A 6,199-nucleotide genomic window follows, 5' to 3' on the forward strand; every position below is an offset into this window, starting at 1 on the left:
CACGGACAGCCGTCCTGTAAGCAAAATCCTCATTCACATCAAAATGTCCCTCTATCAAGACCTCCTGACAGAGAATCTGAAGGTTAACGATCATGTGGGAAACGTCTCCTTTGAAAAACAAACATTTACAGATGCAAGAGATTATGATCTGGTTATATTTTGGAGTCATTGATCACCTTACAATAAGGACTTACTATGACATGGTTGTTGGAGTATGTTTCTATACACGTACTTATGGAACTTGACATTATAGATTTTTTAAAGGTATATTTGGACAACATTCTTAAAGAAATATCAGCAAATAAATCTATATTTGTCTTTTTTCTATTTTAATATAAGGAATTATAAACCACCTATTAGAATCAGCAGACCAGAAAAATCATGTTGAAGCATCTTTGTGTTGAGACGAACTGCCTCTGGTCTTTGCTATAGAAACAGAGCACAAGGGAATTCATCTATCTTTGAGACCTGATGAGGCTTGTTTTGATTTTCTGACTTTATATATGTATTCTATTTCATAATTGAAGATAGAGTAAGGCCATTGACTCCATAATCCATGATCTTTTGGGGAGGAAGAAGCACCAATCATATGGCCTTAAGCAGGCAAAAATCTACATTTTAAATGGTGTAATATCTGCAACTTGGTTGAATGTGTCAGGGCACTGATGCAGGGAAATGGTACATGAAACTTCATTCCTTCAAATGCTGAGAGGTTCTGGGTCCACGTTTTCAGTAACTTACCCTCTCAGGACATGTTGAATCTCCGTGCTGCATCAGCTTCCATTTGTAGCTATGCACCTGCCCAGTAGTCACCATTGCTGAGTGGAACATCCTCCCACGGGAGAAATTGCGACTGCCTAGCCATTAGCATAGTCACATCTATCAGCACCTATTTTCCAGGCAGGAGATTTCTGGCATTCTATCAATGTGGAGAAAAATTGGCACTGGAACCTGCATTCCTCAGAAATACCTATGCCTAGGAACATGCAGTCATAAAATATTTACTAGAGAGGCTTGGCCTTTAGAGTTCTGAGTTACCTATAATGAATTTAATCTTCAAGTGTGAGTGTATTCTTAGAAAAGCCAAATTCTTTGGTGAAAAGGTTGCCTAATTGTGGGCACTATAAACTTTGTAAATGTACCTCACTTACAGGTTTCAGTCACGACTTTGAAAGGTCAGCATCTTCTTTGATTCTATCAACATCGGTGAGTACATATTCCTGGAGTTAAATTTCATTCCTTGTGGCCTGAAAGTTGGTTATCCTCCAGATGGCCTTGTACAAACAACAAAGGGCTAAAATAGCAGAAAGAGTCCCACTGCCATCCAGTAGAAAGTGAAGAACTCTACTCTGGAATTCTTAGAGAAATATATGCCAAATTCTATCATAGGCCTCTCTAATCAAACATTTATGAAATAAAATATGACACAAACAACAAAAGTATAATTAGTGGCAAAACAGTAAATGGAACTGTGAATAAAGGAATCAAACAGTATATAATAGGACACACATGGAAAAAAGAAGATTTTACAAGAAATTCAAGAAGCATACTGTGATTGAAAAACAAAAAGGTTTTTCCTTGGTGATTTACCTTTTTGCTTTTTTGTTTTTGTTGCCACTTATTGGGAAGAAGTGATTTCTACTCTGGGAAAACTAAAGAAGTACTGGTGGACAGGTTCAACATAGGTAGTCATCAAGATTTTCTCAACAACAACAAAATAGAATTGTGAAGAAGGCATAATATGCAGAGAGTGTGAGGTTAGTAAGAGCAGATCTACTGTATTGAAAACTCAGCCACAGAAGAGAAAGAGCCTAAGTGTACTCTTTTTTTTTTTTTGGTATTTCCTTTTTTTTTTTTATTGAGAAAAGGAAAAAAAAGTTTCCCCCTCCTTCCAGCCTCCCATTTCCCTCCCCCTCCTCCCACCCTTCTCCCCATCCTCCACTCCTCTTCCCCTCCCTCTCCAGTCCAAAGAGCAGTCAGGGTTCCCTGCCCTGTGGAAAGTCCAAGATCCTCCCCCCTTCGTCCATGTCTAGGCAGGTGAACATCCAAACTGGTTAGGCTCCCACAAAGCCAGAACATGAAGTCGGATCAAAACCCCATGCCATTATCTTTGGCTTCTCATCAGCCCTCATTGTTCGCCATGTTCAGAGAGTCCGGTTTTATCCCATGCTTTTTCAGTCACAGTCCAGCTGGCCTTGGTGAGCTCCCAATAGATCAGTCCATTGTCTCAGGGGGTGGGTGCACCCCTCGTGGTCCTGACTTCATTGCTCATCTTCTGCCTCCTTCTGCTCCTCATTGGGACCTTGGGAACTCAGTCTAGTGTTCCAGTGTGGGTCTCTGTCTCTATCTCCATCCATCACCAGATGAAGGTTCTATGGTGATATGCAAGATATTCGTCCGTATTGCTATCGGATAGGGTCATTTCAGGTTCCCTATCCTCAGCTGCCCAAGGAACTAACTGGGGACATTGCCTTGGGCTCCTGGGAGCCACTCTAGGTTCAAGTCTCTTGCCAACCCTAAGGTGGCTCCCTTAACTAAAAATTGTGCTTCTGTGCTCCCCTATCCAACCTTCCTTTATCCCAATCATTCTGTTTCCCCAAGTTCCCCCCATCCTCCCCTTCTCTCTTTTCTCTTCCCATCTCCCCTTACCCCCATCCCACCCCACCCCCAATATCCCAATTTTCTCCCCGGCAATTTTGTCTACTTCCCATAGCCAAGAGGATTAACGATATGTTTTTCCTTGGGTTCACCTTCTTATTTAGCTTCTTTAGGTTCACCAATTGTAGATTCCGTGACCCTTATTTATGGCGAGAAACCAATTACGAGTGAGTACATCCCATGTTCATCTTTTTGGGTCTGGGTTACCTCACTCAGGATAGTGTTTTCTATTTTTATCCATTTGCATGCAAAATTCGAGAAGTCATTTTTTTTTTTTTACCACAGCGTAGTACTCTAATGTGTATATATTCCACACTTTCTTTATCCATTCTTCCATTGAAGGGCATCTGGGTTGTTTCCAGGTTCTGGCTATTACAAATAATACTGCTACGAACATAGTTGACATAATGCTTTTGTCATATGATAGGGCATCTCTTGGGTATATTCCCAAGAGTTTTATTACTGGGTCCAAGGGTAGGTTGATCCCGAATTTCCCGAGAAACCGAAACACTGATTTCCAAAATGGTTGCACAAGATTGCATTCCCACCAGCCCACTTTGTGGCCAGAACTTGGAAAAAGCAGGGGGGGTGAGGGACATGCAATATTCAGATGATAGATAAGACTCATTGAAAGAGGGAGGACAAACAATGCCTGAAAGGCAAGAACTTGGGTAGGAGTAGAAAATAAAAAGGCTATTTATTTCTAATGTCCATAGGAAAATAACGGTTGCTGGTGCTTCATTAATGGGATAAGTGAAACCACAGGCACCTTATAGTGTTGGAACTATTATCGTAATTAAGTGAGAGTAGAAATCAAAGGCTGCTTGTGAGTTACTGTGTTAGGCCAGCAGGTTATTATGTTAGGCTAACACATGAAAGGAATCAATGAGAAAAGCGTATGGACTGTATCCCTCTCTATAGCATTTTAATGGCTTTCTCAATGACTGACCACATTGATACATTACACTTAAATCAATGCCTGTAGAGTTCTCTTGTCTTGATGTAACTAACCTATTAAATGTAGCGTACATTCTTTCTCTACTGTAGTTTTAATTAACAAAATATGTGACGATAAAAGAAAACTGGAAGGAAGGAAAGAAGGGGAGGAACTGAGTGGTCAGAGTTGCAGGACACGACACTACCTCCAGTTTCAACTCACTTTTAAAATACTACTCCACATTCTTGCAAACACTAGGTGATGCAACGCAAATCCTTTTTAATTGGTTTTCCCTGGCAGTAATAAATGACTGTTTTAGAGTGGGCATACAGAGAAACCCTGTCTCGAAAAACCAAAAAAAAAAAAAAAAAAAAAAAAAAAAAAAACAAATAAATATTTACAAAGTAAATATATACTAAGTAAATATGGTTTTCACTCAACATCAGAGAAATATATTAATAAAATAAATGTATCAGAATAGAAAACTATGACTATCTCAATAAATACTAAAATTAATTTGATCAACTAAGCAAGTATTCATGCTAAACAATTGGAAATAGGATACTTAGTAAGCTGAATGATCAGGATCAACTAACTATGTAAAGAAAAACCCATATCACACCTAAAATTCATGGTAAAAAATTTAATGGTATTTAAATAAGCTTGGAGTAGTATATCGATGCTGTCATTAGGACTATAAGATATTGCACTGAAGATCAAGTTAATGTATATTGAAGATGACAAGATGAATTAAAAAGTGAAAAAAAAATCGCCTTTATAAATAAAACAGTTGTCTCCAGACACTGGATATATAACAGAAGGGAAAGTATGCACACAAGGTGAGCATATATTTTGGACATGAGCGTGGTAAATAGAAAATGATTGTCCCCTCATGCTAATAATGTTAATAATCTGCTGGAATTTTATTTTGCAGTGCTTGAAATTTATCTCGGGGGTCTCATGCATTTTACCATTACCACAGCATCAAACCACACAATATGTAATGTAAAGAAAATTGTGCCCAATTTTGCAATAATTATGAGAAATCTTTGTAATAAAACCCTGCAAAAACTTTAATAGCATGAATTAAAAAGCATTACAGAACATATTGGACCCATACATAAATCTATATATATAAAATGTTCACCAAAGACTTTTCTCTAAACCATAAAAAAAATCTATAAATTCAATTCTCAAATTTCATTAAAGCACAATAAATATCCAAACAGAATTTTTTAATGGTTCTTGGCTGGTTTATTCCAAGTATTTTATACTTATAAAAATGAATAAAGATCCAATCTTAGCTAACATAATTCAAATAACATCAATAAGGAAAATGAGGTTGCAAAAATTTATAGATACAAAAAGATTAGCGTTGATTAGGTATTGTCTATATTTTTCATGTTCAGTTATTTGTATCTAATATATCTCATAACTAAACTTAAACATAGCTGAAGTTCTAGAAGCAAAAGAAAACTGTTCATGATCATTTTGAAAACGATACAATAAGATGGCCTTCAGTAGCCCATTGAATAGACTTACTAACAACATTTTTATCTTGACTTAACATTAATACACCACTATTAAAGTTTGGCCATAAATTTTTGTGTCTGATGTAAATGAAAGATTATGTGACTACAATATTCTTCCACACAACAACCAGTATACTAAGCTTTATGGATTTTGATTATCAAGATACCATAAAAGTGCATACAATGAAGTGAAGGTATTTGTAACTCATGAAGTAAATTTAGTTATTTACATATAAGTTAATTTTTAAAAGCCAACATTCCAAAATAAAATGAACGTAAGCTGAGAACAGGCATCTTTCCAGAAGGTCTCATAGCCATAGGGATCTAAAGAGGTACATATTTCCTTGATGGAGGAAAAAATGCACAAATTAAAGGGACTTAAATTAGATAACATTTCAGGCAAAAATTAAAAGTTTTTTAATTACTGATTTCTTTTTATTCTGTGTACATTGGTGTTTTGCCTGGATGTATGTTTGTGCGAGGGTGTAAGATCCTCTGGAACTGGAGCTACAGTCACGAGCTGCCACATGGACACTGGGAATTGGACCTGGGTCTTCTGGAAGAGCAGTCAGTGCTCTTAACTGCTGAACTATCTTGTGAGCTCCTAAAAGAGAGTGTTTACATGGAAGATGTAAGTTAGTTGATGCAATATGATTCGTATGTGTAGGAATTTCAAAACATAAACATGTATCAAAACATGTTAGCATAGAAACTCAGAGCAATTCACTTATACAACATGCAAAACCATGGATTTTTTTAGAAAACCTATTTTCAGAAGAAAAAGAAAATAAAAAGCAAAATGCTGCCTAATAGTGATAGGAAAACAAGAATTTTGGTTTTAAGCTTTTGGAATAAGCACTGGGGCATATTTTTAATTATTATTCTTTAAATTATTTCATGTATCTTTAAAAACCAACAGCTTTTTAAAAGGAGACTTAACAATACTGTTTACATACTCACACCTGCAAGTTTCAGTCTTTGAGTCAAGGTTTCCTGGTTACCATGAAACCAAACCAAAACAAAACACAAAATCCTCTTGGTGTCTGAGGCTGATGTAAGATGCAAATCCCAG

Source organism: Microtus oregoni, unplaced genomic scaffold (genome assembly GCF_018167655.1).
Source record: "Microtus oregoni isolate MIOR12 unplaced genomic scaffold, Mior012 000017F_ref0000208, whole genome shotgun sequence".
In the NCBI taxonomy this organism is placed as follows: Eukaryota; Metazoa; Chordata; class Mammalia; order Rodentia; family Cricetidae; genus Microtus; species Microtus oregoni.